At 36.3% G+C, this 23,465-nt stretch overlaps 1 protein-coding gene across 1 annotated transcript in view; it reads right to left on the reverse strand.

Moving 5' to 3' along the window:
- The window catches only part of TENM1 (teneurin transmembrane protein 1), a 908,801-nt gene that overhangs the window by 860,816 nt on the left and 24,520 nt on the right, over positions 1–23,465 (reverse strand). The window contains exon 3 of the mRNA XM_021080671.2: positions 17,483–17,600. The gene's annotated coding sequence lies outside the window, so the exon portion shown is untranslated. The remainder of the gene's footprint in view (positions 1–17,482; positions 17,601–23,465) is intronic.

Genomic DNA, 23,465 nt, shown 5'->3' on the forward strand with positions numbered 1-23,465 from the left:
CAATATATATATATTTACAACTAATTCAAGTCCAGGTTCAAATAAAGCTATACCACTTCATGGGTAATGTAAGTACCTTATAATAACAAAATATTTGAAATTCCTTCCTCCCATCCTTTGTATCATTGCTATCATTTACTTCACTTATACATAAACATACATAAGCATATATACATATATGCGTGTACATACACGAATTTAAATACATTGTTTTTGAACAAATTGTCATATGTTGTGATCAATTCGGAATTTTAAAAATGAAAGTTTTTATTTCTCTTCTCCATTTTTCAATGTTCTTTATATAGCTCTGAGTTTCTCACCTATATCATTTTCCTTCTCTCTGAAGAACTTATTTTAACATTTCTTGTAAGGCTAATTTCGTTGGCAACAAATCCCCTCAAACTTTGCCTGAGAGAAAGTTCTTATTTCTCCTTTAATTTTGTAGGATAATTTCATAGGTATAGAATTGTAGGTTGGTAGTTGTTTCTTTCAAAACTTTGATTTTTTCATTCCACTCTCTACTGCTTTCATGGTTGGATGTAATTCTTATATTTGCTTCATTATAAGTAAGATTTTCTTTTTTCCTTTAGTTTCTCTCAAGATTTTTGTTTTAGCTTTTATTTTCTGAAGTTTAAATATGATATATACATATTTCCTATTGTTGTTTCCATTTATCCTTCTTCATGTTCTCTGAACTTCCTCGAACTGTGGTTTGTCTGATATTACTCTGGTGAATTCTCATTCATTACGCTTCAACTATTGCTTCTATTTCTTTCTCTTTCTTTCTTCTCTTTCTAGTATTCCTATTACACATATGTTACATCTCTTGTAGTTGTCCCACAGTCCCTAGATTTCCTTCCTTGTATTTTTTTTAGTCTTTTTTTATTTGCTTTTCAGTTTTGGAAGTTTGTATTGTCATATTCTCAAACTCACAGATTCTTTCTGTGTTGTGCCCAGTCAACTAACAAGCCAATCAAAGGCATTCTTTTTTTTTTAAATATAATGATTTTTATTTTTTTCCATTATAGCTGGTTTACAGTGATCTGCCAATTTTCTACTGTACAGCATGGTAACTCAGTTACACATACATGTATACATTCTTTTTTCTCACATTCTTTATTTCTGTTACAGTCTTCTTGATGTCTAGCATTTATTTTTGATTCTTTCTTAGAATTTCCACCTCTCTGCTTACTTTATGCATCTGTTGTTGCATGTTGTCTACTTTTGCATTAAAATACTTAGCATAATAATCACAATCTTTTTAAAATTTCTGGTCTGATAATTCCAACATTCCTGCCATATCTGACTCTTGTTCTGATACCTGTTCAGTCTCTTCAAACTGCTTTTTACCTTTTAGTATGCCTTGTGATTTTTTGTTAAAAGGTAGACATGATATTCTGGATACAAGGAATTGCAGTAAAGAATCCTTTAGTAAGAGAGGTGAAGCATTACATAGTCTTGTGATTAGGTCTCAGTCTTTTGGTGAGTCTGTGCCCCTAGTCTGTGCATCTCCCCAGGGCTCCTCTGTTCCTTCTTTCCCCAGTGCCCTACACTTGTCCCCTGTTTAGGTGGGACAGTATGACTGGAGAGGTCTGGAGTTGTGCATTTCCTTTCCCCTATATAAAACCTCCAGGTAGGCTAGGCTCTGATATAACTTTGGCAGGTCAGGCTCTGGTAAAATAGTTTTTCCTACAGTAGGCCTTGTTAAGAGAAACAGAATTCTTTGACTTATTAAAAAATGGTTTCTTTTCCACTTCCCCCAGCGAAAACCATGAGGTTTTTTCCTCCAATATTCACTGTGAACCCCTGGTAAGGCTCCTGGAGGTAAAACCCACAGAAGTGTGAGTGCTCCTCTATGACTAGGTCCTCCTGGATTTTTTATTTCTTAGACTTGTCTATACTGATCCTCTAGCAATTCATCAAATACAGTTTAGATTTTACTACCCCAGTACTGATTCTCATAGAGATTTCTGCTCATAGATTTCTGCCCCTATAAATTGTGCTTCTCTGTATTCACCTGTCTCTCTAATTCTGGGGACATTGGTTTGCCCTGTGACTTCACTTCTCTAATGGGTCTAAAAAGTGTTGGTGATTTTTCATTTTGATCAGCTTTTCATCTGTTGTTACGATGAAGTGAAGACCTTTAAGCTTCTTACATGCATAACTGGAAATCAGAAGTCCTTGAGACATAATTTTCATGTCTATCTGGCATTTGCTTTTTAGAGACAATGTGGTATATACCTCTACCTAGATTGCCTGAAACATAATGAGTGCTTCTTGTTGCAAACTCTTAATAGTTATCTGCCATTCCAGATCAAATTTACTTCAAACATTTCAAGACAAAAAGCACGTGATAAGGAGAACTTTAAAGAAGTTCTTGTCCTCTTGACTACGCAGGCATGGCTGAAGAGGAAGAAAGGCATATTTGTGAGACTGCTGGGAATGGACAGCAATGTTGCAGCAGGAATTTGAGATTCTCCTAATAGAAAAATTAAATTCTAATTTTTTTCTAGCACCAATACTTTACTGGATCACAACTTTCTGTCATGACCTTGAATTTTGAGTCTATACAAGAAATGGTCACATGGAAAACATTTTTGTACCTTCTGTCAAATCAAAGTAGAGGTCAATGCCTGTCATGTTCCTCCATACCTATGTCACATTCCCCAAACATTCATGTAATAATTTAATGCCAGTAACATTTATCTCTGAAAACAAATACCTTTGTTTCCTTTTACAGAAAATAAGAACTATATAACCCCATAATATTTCTCATTTTATATTTTAGTCTAGGACGATTAGCACTCAATTTAGGGCTCAACTGCAACTAGATCAAGCCTAACTTCCCAGCAACATTCAATTTTTACTAACGAATGGCATCTGATTGTCACATATACTTTAATATTTAAGTCAATTCAGTAATTTTAATGGATGATGGTACTGATTACCTTTATAGATCAATTTAAAATAAGATAAAATAAGGCTTCCTGTTGTGGTTCATTGGAAACAAATCTGACTAGGAACCATGAGGTTGTGGGTTCGATCCCTGGCCTCACTCAGTGGGTTAAGGATCCGGTGTTGCTGTGAGCTATGGTGTAGGTCACAGACCTGGCCCAGATCTGACGTTGCTGTGGCTGTGGCGCAGGCCAGCAGCTGTAGGTCTGATTCAACCCCTAGCCTGGGAACCCCCAGATGTCACGAGTGTGGCCATAAAAAGCCAAAAAAAAAAAAAAGTTTAAGATAAAATATATCATATCTCTTGGAATAATTTTCAGATTTTGAGCAAAATAATACAAAGATAAGAATGAAGAGGAAAATTATTTTAATTTGGAACAATTAGAAATGGAAATATAAATATTTCTTTTCAAATGCCTTTTTATAGGTTAAAAAAAATTTCAAAACTAGGAATTTAAAGGTCTCTATTTTGGAGTTATGCTGGGACAACTGGGAATGCTGTGACTAGTAATTTTCTTTTTACTTGCAGGACAAATGTTTCTAAAGTAGAGTTAAGCATGTTTTTGTTGTTGTTGTAGTTTTGTTTTGTTTTAGTGTGGAATTATAAATAGTGAGTTTTTGGTGGAAAAAAAAAATTAACTCTTTGGTGCCCTTCCTTGAAAGCTATACAGTCCCCATTGATGTTGCCTCAAGGTTCACGCTATGTAGCTGTCTTATATGGAAAAGCACTTTAGAACTATTTCCTTCTGATACTGATAGAACTAATACTCTTGTGCTGGTATCTTTGTATGAGTTCTAATTTTCCATTTCACAATAACCAGTTTTATGTCATATGGGGAACAAACTCAGGGTCATTCTTTTTAGATGTGAGACAATTATCTGTACTATTTAAGCAAAAGGTAAACTGTGGGTGCTCCACAGTGGCTGTCAATATTGACTAAATTGACAGAGCAATTACTCAACTTTCTATTTCATTTGCCTTTGTACACATAGCCACAAATCGACTGGCTTGGTTAACTTACTCTGAGGAATTCATTTCCTATGAAAAGCTAACTTTTAACATGATACAATTTAATAATAGACTGGAAATCTTCAGAGTGGGTAAACTTTGGAGTAAGGATAACATTAAATTCAGTACTCAGATACTTGAGGGCAATTATGGTTAGGTTCATTTTAACAATCTCAAGGACTCAGGCAGATTTATCCATTCAACAAACATTCATTGAGGCTTCCTATGTGCTTTTTACAGTGTTAAGATCTGGGGATACAATTTAAAATGTCAAGTCTCAGCCTTCAACAAATTCACAATGCAGTGGGAAAATCAGATGAGTAAAGAGATAATTCTGCAACGATATCACAAGTACAGTCAGTGGCAGGGTTGTATAAAACAGTGATTCAAGAAAATTAATGTGTTAGCACTATGCAAAGTGCACTTGAGTTAAGGATATCAAATTAGCAGTATAAAGTAGGTATTATTACTATTTCTGTTCTGTACAAAAGGAAATTTCAGATGGTCAGAGAGATTCCCTAATAGCCTGGAATCACTAAGTTTATTCATTAATGTATTCATTCATTGATACATTTATTCATAAGAAACTGTTCTAAGAGCTATGAATAGAGCAGTGATGAAGACAGACTGGACTCTGCCTTAAGGATCTTATAAGAAATCCAGAAGTGTAGTGATAATTCATAGAAAGAAATAATAATAGTGTATTTGAAATTCTAGTAGGAACAATGGACATAAATACTCAATTATACACTAAAGGGCAGAGCCGTAGTTTCATCCCACATTCTGACAGCCAGTTTATAGAGGGTGGGGAGGGTTTTATTGATATTAATACACATATGGGTCTGCAGGAGTCACTGAGTTATATTGTTTGAGTGGGAATTTAATCTAAAACACTTCAGGACTGGAGTTCCCTGGTGGTCTAGAGGGTTAAGGATCTGGCATTGTCACTGCTGTGGCTCAGGTCACTGCTGTGGCACAGGTTTGATCCCTGACCCAGGAACTTTTTTTGGTGGGTGTAGCCAAAAACAAAACAAAACAAAACAAAACAAAAAAACACTTAGGACTGTAAGCATTGTGATAGGTAAGAGAAAAGAAGTTAATTCTAATTAAAATCCTAAGGTTGACTAATTACCACACAATGTATCTTTATATGAAACAACACTTGTGGAGTACCTGTTGTGGCACAGAGGAAACGAATCCACCTAGGAACCATGAGGTTGCAGGTTTGATCCCTGGTCTTGCTCAGCGGGTTAAGGATCTGGTGTTGCTGTGGCTATGGTGTAGGCCGGCAGCTGTAGCTCCGATTGGACCCCTAGCCTGGGAGTCTCCATATGCCGCAGGTGCAGCCCTAAAAAGCCAAAAAAACAAAAACCCCAAAAAACAGTTGAGGGCTAGCTAATTAGCTGGTGAACTATGTTAGATGAAACCATCACCTTAGGGCAGGCTAATTTGCACAAGGAATGTTAAAAATAATTTTTGATTGGGAATAATAGCAGTGTCAAGATATATGATTGGTTATTAATAGTGCAAGAGGACCAAACTCCTTTATATGAGTGAGATGCTGGAAATCAGTAAGCCCAAAAGTCTATGTCCTAGGCACAATTCTTTATCTCTGAAGCTTATTGACCCTGTACCTCATATTCATTGAAAATACTAACACTTGGTATGTATACAAGACTTCTATATCTTGCCATTTAGAGTGGAAGAATATAATTATATTTATTTCAGAGTAGGCCTTTCATGCAAGGCGGGCTTGAAGGCAGAGAAAAGAACTTCTTTTATCTATAAACGGGTAGCCAAGAAATATTAGTTCCTTTGGTGGAATTTGATTTGAGATTTTCTCCTGGTAGTAAGCTTCAGGGTTCAAGATAGGTAGACTCTATTTATTTTCTAATCATTGGAGGCTGCTGATATTTACCCGAAGACCCTGACACTTACAGAATTGCCAAAATAGCTTAGATCTATTTGTTACAGTGGGGAATTCATCTCCAAAGGGGAACCAGAATCAACATATCTCCAAATATCAAGTTATCCATTACTAGAATGTTGGGGGTCAATGAAAGGGAAGTAATTGCTTTGTTGAGGGAAACTCAGTTGGCTTGCTGGTTTCTACAGGTTCTATTCTCTGGGATAAGTTAGGACAGAGCAATAATACATTGCCTTTATTCCTGAATGCTTTCCAAAGATACTGAGGGTTCATCGTTTCAATTCAACAAATAGTCTTTTTTCCTGTGTAGGGTATTTGGTTATTAAGTTAAATATTCAAAAAAAAAAAAAAAGGGAGTTCCCATCGTGGCGCAGTGGTTAACGAATCCGACTAGGAACCATGAAGTTGCGGGTTCGATCCCTGCCCTTGCTCAGTGGGTTAAGGATCTGGCGTTGCCGTGAGCTGTGGTGTAGGTTGCAGACGCGGCTCGGATCCCACGTTGCTGTGGCTCTGGCATAGGCCGGTGGCTACAGCTCCAATTAGACCCCTAGCCTGGGAACCTCCCATATGCCGCGAGAGCGGCCCAAGAAATGGCAAAAAGACAAAGAAAAAAAAAATATTCAACCCTGATTGCATACTGAAATTGAACTCTTTTTTTTCTTCTTTTTACAGCCGCTCCTACAGCACATGGAAGTTCCTGGGCTAGGGATTGAATTGGAGTTACAGCTGAAGGCCTACACTACAGGCACAGCAACATTGGCTCTGAGTCACATCTGTGCCCTATGCCACAACTTGAAGCAATGTCAGAACCTTAACCCACTTAGTGAGGCCAGGGTTTGAACCCACATCCTCATGGACACTATGTTGGGTTCTTAACCCACTGAGCCACAGTGGTAACTCCTAAAACTGATTCTTATGGGATTCTAACTTCTAATTGATTGTAGATGTGAATTAAGACATTTCATAGCACTGTAAATTTCACTTTCAGTTTTACCAAAGGTTGCCAAATCTTTCTCTCCTATCACCGTCTTGCAATTTAACTTCCTTGTTGTTATTGTTGTTGCTATTTACTGCTGCACCTGCACCATATGGAAGTTCCCAGGCTAGGGGCTGAATCAGAGCTGTAGCTGCAGGCCTATGCCACAGCCACAGCAATGCCAGATCCTTAACCCAATGAGGAAGGGCAGGGATCGAACCTGCATTCTCACGGATACTAGTAGGGTTCTTAACCCGCTGAGCCACAATGGGAACACCTGCAATTTAACCTTTTCTTTCTACATTGCAGTTCTGGAAGTTGTACAGCCCTAAATCTCAAGCAAATAATTAACTATTACATTGTTTATAGATCTATTCTTTCATTCAGGAAGCTACCATTCTCCTCATTCTATGGGAGGAATAACCCTTAGAGAGGGCTTTAGCATTGTCTTTTTAATGATTATCCTAAACCTCTCACATGTGAGAATTACAATCACTCCATCAAAAACGAAGTCCTTTCTCATTTGTTGGCTCTGAGACATAGTAATTTTTTTTCTCCTACTTTTCTGTAGTGCTCTCTAGCTCATATTCTTCTTATTCTCTGTGAGCCTGTGTGGATGCGTTGCAAAAAAACCTTTATTTACAAAATTGGATTGCAAACTGAATTTGACCCAGGGGATGAAGTTTGAAGACCCCTGATTTATACTAAGGAAATGATATGAAACAAAAGAAGTTGTTAGGAAGCTAAAATATACATAGCAGTTGTTGACATTAAATAAATTCACTAGAATGGAGCAGCTATTCAGTGTTTATGAAGAGTGTCTGAAATTGCAGCATCTGAAGGCAGTTCTTTATCCCTAAAGAAAAATATTATAGGGCTGATGCTGGTATCGGATCTGCATATGTCTTGATCGCCATACTGGATCATCCTACACTGAAATAAATGTCTTTGTGTGACATCATATTTTGCATAAAATTTATGCTTCCCAAATTAGTAGCCTTTGTCAATTTAGAATTTTAATCAATGCATGCTACTTTGCTATTCAAATCCTTTGGAAATTAGAAAAAAAGCAAATTACTACAAATAACAAGATAGTTAATTTATTGAATACTTTTAAATTCAAGTTCAGACTTAATATTAGTCCCCCAAAGATGTTTGGATAGTATTATTCTCAAAACAGAAGTAAATGGGGGAAAAAGGAAATTTCAGTGGGTGTGCCCTTTCAAGCTCAACTATAGATTTAACAACTTACTTTGTAATGCATTTTAACTTTCATAATGTATGCACCATGAAACTTTCACCAACTAGATGCTTGCAAATAATGTGGTTGTGGTAGCAATGTTAATGTCAAAGCAAAAGTAAATATTTAGTAGTAAATTCATAAAAACTGCTACCTATAGGCCTTTCTTATTTAATCACGAAAGTACACCATCATAGCATTGCATATGCCTTTTATTTATTATAGTTTATGCTGTTCTGATTATTTAATCACTGGCAGATACTTTTTATACTTTAACTTAGAATTAGGAAAAACAGTAAAATTTAAAATGTATTACATTGCAAAATGTAGGCCAAGTGCTTCACATTGCAATATTACATTTAGTCTTCACACCAAATCCTGTGAGATAAGTATTGTTATTATCCCCATAATCCAGATAAGGTAAATAAAGCACAAAAAGATTATGATACTTTTTAGTAGTAGAAGAGCTCATAAGTGCCAGAACTGAGACTTGACCAAGTTCTTTTTATACTAAGATCTAAATTTCTTAACTACTCTAATATAATACTTCTGAATAAGACTATTGGATGTGGGGGTGGGGAGTGCAACAATACAGCTGGTTAATTAAGTGTCCATGATGGGCCAGTTTTTAGTACTGTACTGGGATGTAGCAAATTTCCTATGGAGGGAAGTCTTTTTTATCCAGGAAATTATTTTATCATTTGACAAACATTAAAAGATGATGAAATTTATAAACAATGTACACTTTGAGACCCTTTTGTAAGGATAGTTAATATAAACCTACTACCAGGCTAGTCATTTCAACAGGATGGAATGGGCACATCAGAACTGAGAAGTATGTCTTTGTGAACCATTGTATTAGACTTAAGTCTTTGAGAGCATCTTGTTCACTTTGGCAACTCCAATGCCAAACACAGGCCTCTCATAAAATAGAAAATACAAGATATATAGGGGAACCAGTCTCTGATGAGACACTTATATTTGTAAAAACTTGGGTCAATCATATCCCTAAACCTCAGTTTTATTATTTCTGAAATATAGTTGACTGCTAGCTAATCATAAAATTTGAATATAAGGATTTTTCCCTTATGAAGCTTGCCATCTAATGTATGGAAAACAATCCATAATAATAATTATCCTACCTTGTTTACAGAATTGATGTGAAGGGCAAATGAGATACTGTGTATTTTGCACAGTATAAAATACAATTGACCTTGAACAATATCAAGGTTAGGGGAGCTGACCCTCCAGAAAGTCAAAAAGCTGTGTATAATTTATAGTTGACTGTGTGTATCCACAGATTCAATTAAACCTTGGATTGCATAGTACTGTAGAATTTACTATTGAAAAAAATTTATGTATGAGTGGATCTTTGCAGTTCAAACCAGTGTTGCTCAAAGGTCAACTATATTCTACAAAAGTCAGTATTATAATTTTGATTATATAAAGTTGTTGTCATCTGTCTATTAGTCTGGTTTACTTTGGTTGGAAGAGATAGAAATCCAACTCCAATTAGCTTAAGGGGGAAAAAACGAATGTATTGAAAGCGCATAGGGTAGCTCCCTAAATCAGGAAACAAGAAGGAAAAAGTAAACTGCAAGGACAGGGTAGCTCTAGGAATCTCAGCTATGTAAAGAAAGGTCTCAGTGCCACGGGTTCCTATTTCTCTCTCTTTCTTTTTTTTTCTCCTGTTTCTTTCTCCCATTGGAGAGTACAACAGTTCCTGTTTATTCATGGGGGATATGTTCTAAGATTCCCAAGTGGATGCCTAAACAACAAATAGTACTAAACCCTATATATACTTTTTTGTTTTTTTACTCTACATGTATACCTGATAAAATTTAATGTATAAACTAAGAACAGTAAGAGAATATACAAATTGCCAGCATCACTACTCTTGTGGTTTGGGGCCACTGTTAAAGTAAACTAAGGGCTACTTGAATACAAGCACTGAGATAGCAGACAGTTGATCTGATAACGAAGACGGCTACTAAGTGACTAATGGTCATGACACACTGGACAAAAGATGATTCATGTCCCAAGTGGGATGGAATAGGATGGCACAAGGTTTCAACATGCCACACAGAATGGTACACAATTTAAAATGTATAAATTGTTTATTTCTGGAATATTCTATTTAATATTTTTGGACCACGCTTGTCCTTGGGTAACTGAAATAAGGCAAAACTGAGGATAAGGGGGAAGCATTATATTAGCTTCTTCCTTTAAGGCTTCTCTATTTGGTGAGAAAAAATGGTACCCTTAGAGTCTTAGCTTTATAGTTCTTTGACATCTTCACAGTTCCTTAACTAGAATTAATAGGGATCCTTCATCACCACCTTTAGCTGAAAAATCCTGAGGAAGAACTCTGATGGCATGCAAGAAAGGCATGCTCATTCCATTGCTAATCACTGAGGTCATACAATTGGGTTGCTATGATGGTTTCAGCCTGGGTCACAGGTTCACTCATTTTTATCAAAAAATGGGGCTAGGAAAAATATCCTGAGTAGACAAAGATAAGAATTACTACAATAACATAGTTTTATTTGCTTAATGATTTTTCTATTCAAAATACAAATTTATGAGTTCCCATCATAGTGCAGCAGAAAGGAATACGACTAGGAACCATGAGGTTGTGGGTTTGATACCTGGCCTCGCTCAGTGGGTTAAGGATCTGGCATTGCTATGAGCTGTGATGTAGGTCGCAGACGCAGCTTGGATCTGGCATTGCTGTGGCTGTGGCATAGGCTGGCTGCTGTAGCTCTGTTTCGACCCCTAGATGGGAACCTCCACATGCTGCACATGCGGCCCTAAAAAAAGAAAAAAAAAAAAAAAAAAAAAAGCAAAATACAAATGGATTTGTAGAATGGCTTAGATTCTCTCTGTTTCTCTTACTCTATGGTAATACATGGAACAAGAGTGGGCTCCAGGAGTTCCCGTCGTGGTGCAGTGGTTTACGAATCCGACTAGGAACCATGAGGTTGTGGGTTTATAGTCCCTGGCCTTGCTCAGTGGGTTAAGGATCCAGCGTTGCTGTGAGCTGTGGTGTAGGTCGCAGATGTGGCTCGGGTCCCGCGTTGCTGTGGCTCTGGCGTAGGCCGGTGGCTACAGCTCCGATTCGACCCCTAGCCTGGGAACCTCCATATGTCGTGGGAGCAGCCCTAGAAAAGGCAAAAAGATAAAAAAACAAAAAAAAAACACAAAAGAGTGGGCTCCATAATTTACAGTACCTGTACAAAATGAAAATGTAGGGTCTCTTGTTCAAAAGGCAGGAAAAAGTAGTGAAAGTACTAAAATATAAAGTATTTTTCTCTGAAATATTTTATTACTTATTAAAAATAATAGAGGCAATAAAATGCATGAATCAAAACATAGCCTCGCAAATTATAAACATATTTTGGTGTAATTATTTTATAAAACACATGAAATAATAATGCTTGATTAATGTGATATTTTGATCCATTAAAGGATTTTTCTGGCTTAATTTTCTATAAATTAATTTATTAGGTCCTCAAAATATATTCTTAGCCACTTTGTTTTCTTTTCCTCTTTTAAAAATTGAATTGTAGTTGACTTATTATTAGTTCAGGTGTATATCATAGTAATTTGATATTTTTATATAATGTACTCCATATAAATTTATAAGAAAATATTGACTATATTGCCAGTGCTGTACATTACATCCCTGTAACTTATTTATTTTATACCTAGTAGTATGTACCTCTTAATCCCCTTCACTAATATTGTACTTCTTCACACCCCTCCCTCCACTAGTAACCACTAGTTTGTGCTCTGTAACTGAGTCATTTCATTTTCTTTTTTAAAGTTTTTAAGAATTGTTTATAAATTTTGGAGATTAATCCCTAATCCGTCGATTCACGTGCAAAGATTTTCTCCCATTCTGTGGGTTGTCTTTTTGTGTTGTTTAGGGTTTCCTTTGCTGTGCAGAAACTTTGAAGTTTGATTAGATCCCATTTGCTTATTTTTCTTTTTATTTTCAATACTCTGATAGGTGGATCTGAGAAGATGTTGCTGTTGTTTATGTCAGAGAGTGTTTGGCCTATGTTTTCCTCTAGGAGTTTGATAGTGTCTGGTCTTATTTCTAGGTCTTTCATCCATTTGGAGTTTATTTTTGTGTATGGTGTTAGAGAGTGTTCTAATTTCATTCTTTTCCATGTGGCTGTCCAGTTTTCCCAGCACAACTTATTGAACAAGCTGTCCTTTCTCCATTGTATATTCTTGCCTCCTTTGTCATAGATTAGTTGGCTATAGGTGTGTGGGTTTAATTCTGGGCTTTCTATCCTGTTCCACTGATCTCTATTTCTGCCTTTGTGCCAGTACCATGCAGTTTTGATGACTGTTGCTTTATAGTATAGTCTGAAGTCAGGAAGCCTGATTCCTCTAGCTCCATTTTTCTTTTTCAGGATGTCCTTGGCTATTCTGGGTCTTTGGTGCTTCCAAACAAACTTGAAAATATTTTGTTCATGTTCTGTGAAAAATGCCCTTGGTAATTTGATAGGGATTGCACTGAATCCGTAGATTGCCTTGGGTAGTATAATCATTTTGATAATATTGACTCTTCCAATCCAAGAGCATGGCATGTCTTTCCATCTATTTGTGTCATCTTTGATTTCTCTCATCAGTGTCTTATAGTGTACTTGTTCAGAGTACAGGTCTTTTGTCTCTTTGGGCAGGTTTACTCCTAGGTATTTTATTCTTTTGGATGTGATGGTAAACGGGATTGCTTCCCTAATTTCCTTTTCTGCTTTTTCATTGTTAGAATATAGAAACGCTGTCGATTTCTGTGTATTGATTTTGTATCCTGCGACTTTGCCAAATTCGTGGATGAGCTCTAACAGTTTTCTGGTAGAGTCTTTAGGATTCTCTAGGTATAGTATCATGTCATCTGCAAAGAGCGATAGTTTTACTTCTTCCTTTTCAATTTGGATTCCTTTTATTTCTTTTACTTCTCTGATTGCTGTGGCTAGGACTTCCAGAACTATGTTGAAGAGCAGTGGTGACAGCAGACATCCTTGTCTTGTTCCTGATCTCAGTGGGAATTCTTTCAGCTTTTCACCATTGAGAATGATGTTTGCTGTGGGTTTGTCGTATATGGCCTTTATCATGTTGAGGTAGGTTCCCGTTATGCCCACTTTCTGAAGGGTTTTTATTAGAAATGGGTGTTGGATTTTTGATTTACAATGTTGTGCCAATTTCTGCTGTACAGCAAAGTGACCCAGTCATACATATATATACATTCCTTTTCTTGTATTATCTTCCATCCATGGTCTATCCCAAGAAACTGGAAACAGTTCCCTGTGCTATACAGTAGGATCTCATTGCTTATACATTCTAAATGTAATAGTTTGTTTGCATCTACTAACCCCAAACTCTCAGTCCATCCTACTCCCTCCCCCTTCTCCCTTGGCATCCACAAGTCTGTTTTCTATGTCCATGATTCTGTTTCTGTTTTTGTAGATAGGTTCATTTGTACCACATTTTAAATTTGACAAGTAAGTGATATCCTATGGCATTTCTCTTTCTCTTTCTGACTTACTTAATATGATAATCTCTAGTTGCATCCATGTTGCTGCAATAGCATTATTTTTTATGGCTGAGTAGTATCCCATTGTATATATGTACCACATCTTAATCCATTCATCTGTCAGTGGATATTTAGGATGTTTTCATGTCTTGGCTATTGTGAATAGTGCTGTAATGAACATAGTGGTATAGGTATACTTTTGAATTAAAGTTTTATTTGGATATTTGCCCAGGGGTGAGATTGCTAGGCCTTATGGTAGTTGTATATTTAGTTTTCTGAGGAACTTCCATACTGTATTCATAGTTGTTGTACAAATTTACATTCCCACCAACAGTATAGGAGGGTTCCCTTTCTTCTACATCCTCTCCAGCGTTGTTTTTTAGAATTATTAATGATGGCTGGCGTGGGATGGTACCTCACTGCAGTTTTGATTTGCATTTCTCTAACAATAGAGATGATGAGCATTTTTCATGTGCCTTCTGGCCATCCATTACGTCTTCTTTGGAAAAATGTCTATTTAGTTCTTCCGATAATTTTTTGATTGGGTTGTTTGTTTATTGTTGTTGAAATCTGTGAGTTATTTGTATATTTTAGAGATAAAGCCCTTGTCAGTTGCATCCTTTGCAACTGTTTTCTCCCATTCTGTAGGTTGTCTTTTCGGTTTTTATTTTTTTATGGTTTCCTTTGCTGTTCGAAAGCTTGTAAATTTGATTAGGTCCCATTGGTTTATTTTTGCTTTTGTTTCTTTTGCCTTGGGAGACTGACCTAAGAAAACATTTGTACAGTTCATGTCAGAGAATGTTTTGCTTATGTTCTCTTCTAGGAGTTTTATGGTGTCATGTCTTTAAGCCATTTTGAGCTTACTTTTGTGTGTGATGTTAGGGTGTGTTCTAAATTCATTGATTTACATGCAGCTGTTCAGTTTTCCCAGCCCCACTTGCTGAAGAGACTATCTTTTTCCCATTGTATATTTATTTGTGCCTTCTTTGTTGAAGGTTAACTGACTGTAGGTGTCTGAGTTTATTCTACTCTGTTCCATTGGTCTGTATGTCTGTTTTGGTAACAGTACCATACTGTCTTGATGACTGTAGCTTTGTAAGATTGTCTGAAGTCTGGGAGGGTTAAGCCTCATGCTTTCTTTTTCTTCCTCAGGATTGCTTGGCAAGTCTGGGTCTTTTATGGTTCAATATAAATTTTTGGATAATTTGTTCTAGTTTTTTGAAAAATGTCATGTGTCATTCTATAGGGATCACATTAAATCTGTAGATTGCTTTGGGCAGTATGGCCATTTTGACAATATTCATTCTTTAAATCCAGGAACATAGGATATCTCCCCTTTTTTGACTCCTCTTTAATTTCCTTTATTAATATTTTATAGTTCTCAGCATATAATTCTTTACCCCCTTGCTCAGGTTTATTCCTAGGTCTTTTATTTTTTAGGGGTGCAACTTTAAAAGTCTTGTTTTTTTAATATTCCTTTTCTAATATTTTATTTTTAGTATATAGAAATACAATTGATATATGAATGTTAATCTTCTATCCTGCTACTTTGCTGAATTTGTTGATCAGATCGAGTAGTTTTTGTGCGGAGTCTTTAGGGTTTTCTATAGATAGTATCATGTCATCTTTATACAGTGGTGATTTTACTTCTCTTCCAATTTGGATGCCTTTTATTCCTTTCTTTTGTCTGATTGCTGTGGCTAGGACTTCCAAAACTATGTTGAATAATAGTGGTGAGAGTGAGCATCCTTTTCTTAGTCCAGATTTTAGTGGGAAAAGCCACTTAATTTTCAATTGCTAAAACTGAAAGTGACATCAGTTGCTCTTAACAAAGGCAAGAAAGACTGCAAATACTTTTTTGATGATCTTTGTTTAATAAGAATCTTTCTGCTGATACTACTGTTAAGAGCATTATGGAGTCCATTACAATACTGAGGTAATTTCTGATAAATTAGTTCTAAATAAAATTTTTAGTACATCTAAAACAATTTTTTTCAGAACAATTTTTCTAAAAAAGATTCAACTCTTCATACAAATAAGTTTCATGTAAGTCTGAATTTAAAGTGTGAATTCATATAATGGCATTTTAATGTGTCTTCTGATATTTTATGTAACTTGTTAAGGTTGTAGAAGAAACTGAATGTGTATCCATGATTTGTATCTAACGCAAAATGCCTGTTTATATATTCTATTGCTTTACCTTCAATTACAAGGAAAATTATTGTTTAAATTTTCTTCCCATTAATAATTGTTTCATGTGAAACTCAAATGAAAATGGTATTCTTTAATTTTAATTTCTATTACTAAGCCTGTGGCTATTTGCTTCATAATGTTGCAGACAATTTCAAATCCAGAAATTTTAAACTTTTCAAAGAATTCTAATAAAATTCTTGATATGTTTTTTTGCAGTGTCCACTTACATACTTTTATTTTGTAATAATTAACTGACAAAGTTTACTGCCTGTGCCTGAGCTCTTGCAGTTTCTGCTCAGAGAGTTAATATTTGTACAGATGCTGCGGGCACAGGATGCTAGGGATGGACAGGCAAGCTGACCTCCCACTGTAGTTCCAGCATTGCACCCATGAGGAACTCCTTTTCCTCAGGCCAAAGCCACTGCTATCACTGTTGCTAATTCTGCTGCTGCTACCACAACTATAGCTCCCAATACGGGTCTAGGTCTTGGCCACAGCCATTCTCTTAGTGCCCAGCAGAGCCTCAGAGTACCCCAAGGTAGCAAGTGGATCTCAGGCAGCCAAACACAGGGCTTGTTGTGCTCCTGAACCTAAGCTTGTGGTAATCCTGCTGCCACCACACATATTTTCTCTAATCATGCCTGTACTCCATTTTACCTTTGTATTTGATTTGCAGAACACAAATTCAAAGGAAAAAGTATTAAGAATTTCATGATGGTGACAGTGGAACATTAAATCAAATGTAGGCTCATTTTTACATCAGGGCCTCTTTACTACAGGTCTTATGCATGTAAAGCCTATGTCAAAAGATATGTTCATTTGGGAAAACAAAGTTCCTGTTTATTCTCTGAACAGATAGTTGCTCAAAAGTAGTTAAGAAACGTTGAAAAAAAGACATGAAAAACCCTCTACTTAGGTTTCATTCACACACGTGTGTACACCCATCCACAGCCACACACACACACCAAATTTCTGCAAAAAAAAATGTTATGAAAAAATAATGACTCTTACCATGTGAGATATGCTCTTTTTAAAAATTCTGGTCCTGACCCACTAAATGTATACAATTTCATTGAAATTTGACCAAGTTACTTTGGTTTGCCTGGGACTTTCCTTTTACCATTTTAAGTCCTGTGTCTCAGGAACCCCCTCAGTTCTGGGAAAAGTAGGATGAATGGTCATCCTATTTCAATGTCTTTATACTACATCTACAACTCCTTGTCTTTGCCTTGACTTGTTTTCACACAATAGCTTGAAGACTTGGCCTAAGCAGTCCATCTCCTCTATGAAAATTTCTGATACTTCCTGGCTGAGGCAAGTGCTCCTTTCTCTCTTCTCCATTAGAACACTGGCTATCACTTTTACAGAATTTACCACATTGTTTCCTTGATTGCTTCTCCCATTAGACAAGAGCTTCTTAGGGCAAGAAGTGAGTTTTTTCATCTCTCTTTTTTTGGGTCTAACATAGCACTGGGTACATAACAAGTAATCAATAGAGGTTTCCCCTTCTATCTGAAAATACAGCATCCCTATGAAACCTTTCATAAGTCAAAATGGTGAAAATCAAAGGAGCAATTACCTTAAGCCACATCTTGCTAATAGAGGCACAAAATAAACTGAGATGATGATGTACTCACTGACGTGGTTCAAAGCTATGGTAGCTTGATGCTGAGATGCTGAGTGTAGTTGGTGGGGAAGGAGTTTGGTGGTGCCACTCTCACTGCTTGGGGTGCCCACTGCACCTGTTATGGCTCACTGCAAAACAAACACCAAATACTACTTTTGATTTTTGCCTTTTTTTGTAAAAATGAATATTCAACTAGGATTTCTTTCTGTTAGTGAAAATAGGTACTTATGTAGGCCTTTAGTAAAAGAGAAGTGGCATAAAGCAAACTTTTAAAAAGTGGGGGATACCTGTAAAAATTTATTGAAAAGATGAATGAAGCACTGGATCTAAAATTGCTCTTTATCATGATGACTAGAAAAGTGAACTAAGCACTAAGGGTCAATAGTCCTTTACTCTGTTTGAAAATCAGACTGGAGAGTCTCAGCTTCCTTCAGAAACACTAAACAAATTGACCGGCCCTGTAAATGTTGGGGGTGAATTCAATTAATTCCTTATTTACTAGATTCCATACTAAACCTAGCCTTCTTTTACTTAATGAGATGTGTTTTCTTTAAACTTGCCATAGGAAATCTATTATAGTCAGCAAACAAAATGGCTTTCTTTTGTTCTGAAAACAAGGTTTAATATCACTGGACATAGTTGTAGAACTGCAATGTTTACTCAAAACTCAATACTATTATCTGCATATTACATATTAAGACTTTTCCCTAACAATGTTAATGTCACTGTAAGTTGAGTTTGAAGAACAGAGACAGAAGATTAAAGTTTGGACTCAGTGAGAAAAAAAAGTTTTGCTTGAAAATGACCTTTCTGGCATTCCCATCATGGTGCAGCAGAAACAAATATGAATAGGAACAATGAGGTTGCAGGTTTGATCCCTGGCCTCACTCAGTGGGTTAAGGATCCAGCATTGCTGTGAGCTGTGGTATAGATCGAAGATGCAGGTCGGATCTGGTGTTGCTGTGGCTATGGCATAAGCCAGCAGTTACAGCTCCGATTAGACCCCTAGCCTGGGAAACTCCATATGCTGCAGGTGCGGCCCTAAAAAGACAAAAAGACAAAAAAAAAAAAAAAAAAAAAAAAGAAAAGAAAAAAGAAAATTACCTTTCTAATGCTGACATTTAGCTGAAAAATAAATTGGTTTTTTTAGGGTGATGAAAACTTCTGGTCAAAAATACTGGGCACAAAACTAACCTCAACAAATTTAAGAGTATACAAATTATTTCAAGTATCTTTTCTGACCACAATGGCATGACACTATAAATCAATAACAGTAAGAGTAATGAGAACAAACTGACTACATCGAGACTAAACAACATGCTACTCAAAAACCAATGGGTCAATGAGGAAATCAAAAAGGAAATTAAAAAATACCTTGAGACACATGATAATGAAGATACAACTTTTCAAAATCTATGGGATGCTGCAAAAGCAGTGCCTAGAGGGAAATTCATAGTGATATAGGCCTTCCTCAGAAAAGAAGAAAAATCTCAAATCAACAACTTAATTTACCACCTAAATTAATTAGAAAAAGAAGAACAAACAAAACCTAAAGTCAGCAGAAGGAAGGAAGTCATAAAGATCAGACTGGAAATCAATAAAATAGAGATTCAAAAAACAATAGAAAAAATCAATAGGAGTTCCTGTCGTGGCACAGTGGAAATGAATCTGACTAGGAACCATGAGGTTGCAGGTTTGATCCCTGGCCTCGCTCAGTGGGTTAAGGATCTGGCATTGCTGTGAGCTGTGGTGTATGTCGCAGATATGACTCGGGTCTGGCTTTGCTGTGGCTGTGTCGTAGGTCAGCTGCTGTAGCTCTGATTCAACCCATGGCCTGGGAACCTCCATATGCTGGGGGTGTGGCCTTAAAATTAAGAAAAAATTAAAAATAAATAAAAGAAAAAAAATCAATAAAACCAAGAGCTGGTTCTTTTAAAAGGTAAACAAAATTGATAAACCTCTGGCCAGAAACACCAAGAAGAGGCGAGAAAAAAACCAAATAATCAAAATAAGAAATGAAAAAGGAGAAATCTCAATGAATACTGCAGAAATACAAAAAAAATAAGGGAATATTATGAACAATTGTATGTCAACAAATTTTATAGCCCAGAAGAAATGGACAACTTTCTAGAGACTTATAGCCCACCAAAACTGAATCAAGAAGAAATACATCAACTGAACAGAAATGTATTTTTCATTTCAATCACTAGAAATGAAATTGAATATGTAATAAAAACACTTCCTATAAACAAAAGTCCAGGACCAGATGGCTTCATGGGTGAATTCCACCAAACATACAATGAAAAACATATACCCATCCTTTCTTAAACTTTTTTCCAAAAAGTTGAATAAGAAGGAATACTCTCAAAGACACTCTATGAAGCCAACATCACCCTAATACCAAAATGAGACAAAGATACTACCAAAAAAGAAAACTATAGGCTAATATTTTTGATGAATATAGATGCAAAAATTCTCAACAAAATTTTAGTCAACTGAATCCAACAACATATAAAAAAGATCATATACCACAACCAAGTGGAATTCATCCCAGGTTCACAAGGATGGTTCAAGGGTTCAACATATACAAATCAATCAATATGATACACCACATTAACAAAACAAAAGTCAAAAACCACATGATCATCTCAATAGATGCAGAAAAAAAGCATTTGACAGAGTCCAACACCCATTCATGATAAAAACTCTTACCAAAGTGGGCATAGAGGGAATATAACATAATCAAAGTCATTTATGACAAACACACAGCCAGTGTAATACTCAATGGAAAAAAGCTGAAAGCCTTCCCATTAAAATCTGGAACAAGATAAGGATGCCCACTCTCACCACTTTTATTCAATATAGTATTGGAAGTCCTAGCCTCAGCAATTAGACAAACAAAATAAATAAAAGATATCCAAATTGAAAGAGAAGAGGTAAAATTGTCACTATATGCAGATGATATGATACTATATATAGAAAACCCTAAGGACTCCACATAAAAACTACTCCAACTGATCAACAAATTGAACAAAGCAGCAGGATATAAGATTAATATTCAGAAATTGGTTGCATTTCTATATATTATCAATAAAATATTAGGAAAAGACTACAAAAATTCAATACCTTTTAAAATTGCAACCCCAGAATTAAATGCCTTGGCATAAACCTTACCAAGGAGGTGAAAGACTTATATGCTGTGAACTATAAAATATTAATCAAGGAAATTAAAGAGGGTTCAAAGAGATGGAAAGATATTCCATGCTCCTGGGTTGGAAAAATTGATATCATAAAAATGTCTATACCTCCCAGAGCAATCTACAGATTCAATGCAATCAATATCAAATTACCCACGACATTTTTCACAGAACTAGAACAAATAATCCAAACATTTATGTGGAACCACAAAAGACCCAGAATTGCCAAAGCAAGCCTGAGGAACAAAAACCAAGCAGGAGGCATAACTCAGGCAATATTACAAAGCCACTGTCATCAAGACAGTGTCATACTGGTACCAAAACAGACATCAGACCAATGGAACAGAATAGAAAACCCAGGAAAAAACACAGACACCTACAGTCAATTAATCTTTGACAAAGGAGGCAAGAATATAAAATGGGAAAAAGACAATCTTTTCAGCAAGTAGTGCTTGGAAAACTGGACAGCCGTATGTAAATCAATGAAACTGGTACACATTCTCATACAATTCACAAAAGTAAACTTGAAATGGCTTAAAGACTTAAATGTAAGACAAGATACCATAAAATTCCTAGAAGAGAACATAGGCAAAACACTCTCTGACATCAACCATACAAATATTTTCTTAGGTCAGTCTCCCAAGGCAACAGAAACAAAAGCAAAAATAAACCACTGGGACCTAATCAAACTGATTAGCTTTTGCACAGTAAGGAAATCATAAAAAATACAAAAAGACAACCTATGGAATGGGAGAAAATAGTTTCAAACTCAGCAACTGACAAAGGCTTAATGTTTAAAATATACACGCAACTTATACAACTCAACAGGAAAAAAGACTAACAACCCAATTGAAAAATGGGCAAAAGACTGGAATAGACATTTCTCCAAAGATTATATACAGAAAGGGCACATGAAAAAATGTTCAATATCACTAATTATTAGAGAATTGCAAATCAAAACTATTATGAGGTGCCACCTCACACCTGTCAGAATGGCCATCATTAACAAGTCAACAAATAACAAATGCTGGAGAGGGTGTGGAGAAAAGGGAACCCTCCTACACTGTTGGTGGGAATGCAAATTGGTACAACCACTATGGAAAATAGTATGGAGATGCCTCAGAAAATTAAATATAGAATCACCATATGATCCAGAAATCCCACTCTTGGGCATATATCCGGCAAAAGTTTCCTTGAAAATGACACAGGAACCCAAATGTTCACTGCAGCACTATTCACAACAGCCAAAACATGGAAACAACCTAAATGTCCAATGACAGATGAATGCCCCTGTATAGCACAGGGAACTATATCTAGTCACTTGTGATGGAACATGATGGAGGATAATCTGAGAAAAAGAATATATATATATTCACTTTGCCGTACAGTGGAAAATTGACAGAACACTGTAAACCAACTATAATGGAAAAAATAAAATCATTAAAAAATATATTAAAAAGAAAACATTTTGCTCAAAAAGCTTTTTATTTTATTGAACATTTTGTTTTACACAAAGAAATTCAGTTTTGTGTACTGAAATGTATGATTTCACAGATTATGAGTGGTTTAATGACTAACTATCGAAGTTATTTTTGGAGTTCCCATTGTGGCTCGGTGGATTAAGGACATGACTTAATGTCTGTGAAGATATGGGTTCAATCACTGGGCTTGCTCAGTGGGTTAATGATTTGGCTTTGCCTTAAGCTTCAGTGTAGGTTGCATATGCTGCTCAGATCTGGTGTTGCTGTGGCCGTCGTGCAGACCTCAGCTGTAGTTACGATTTGAATCCTAGCCTGGGACCTTTCTTATGCTGCAGGTGCAGCTATGAAATGGAAAAAAATATTTTTGCAAAATTATTATGATTTAGAGTGTTGAAAAATATTCTTAAATATATGAAGCATTTATATATGCCTCATGCATTATGGAAATTTGCAGTGTTTAATTTCTCTTAAATATTTCTGTTGTAATATTCTATGTCAGTTCCTACTGGATTACTGGAGACACTCCTGATGCTAACTACATGGAGTTAAGCCAAACTTCAGAAGAGCACAATCCTCAGATTGTTCTCACCTCAGATATCAGCCACACTCCTGGGGGAAGGGAGGTCTCAAACCATGCACACTTCTGACCAACTGGCCATAATCTCTGTGGGACTTCAAGGCCTCTTTAAGGAAATAGAACTCAAAGCCTCTGGCCAAGACAAGAATTACCAGACTCTTATCATGTCCCACCCATCTCATTGTAATGACATCTCCCCCACTTCAAGCAACCTGGCTTACTCCCTCCTGTCCCCTACTAGGAAAGGTTTGTGGCCTACTCCTCACTCTGCTCCAATAGGGACAATATTATTCCCCCAACCAACCAGCAAGTGTATTAGAAAACCCCAACTTTCCCCAAACAATCAGCAGGTAAACAGGTATATAGTAAGACCTCTCCTCTCTCTTGTCTCTGGGCTATAAAAACAGACATAACCATGCACCCCAGGGTAGGCTCTCTCTGATTATCAGGAAGTAGACCCACTGAGTTAACAGCATGTCTTGGCTCGATAAACTTGTCTTCACCTTGCTCTGAATCCAGAAAATACGTTTTCAAACCCATGTGCATGGACCACTGCAAACTCAATTTTCCAGTGCCCCATTAGGTTCAATAAGTCACTAAAATGACTCACAAAACACAGGAAAGTGCTATACTTTTAATTACAGTTTTATAATAGTAAAAGGAATTCAAATCAAGATCAGCCAAAAGAGGAGATGGATGTGGCAAGATCTGGGAGGGTCCCAAATGTGAAGCTTCCAC

Source organism: Sus scrofa, chromosome X (assembly GCF_054392235.1).
Source record: "Sus scrofa isolate SSC_HxYL_T2T_F1_AM1 chromosome X, Sscrofa_HxYL_maternal_Yorkshire_Landrace_v2.0, whole genome shotgun sequence".
NCBI classification, from domain to species: Eukaryota; Metazoa; Chordata; class Mammalia; order Artiodactyla; family Suidae; genus Sus; species Sus scrofa.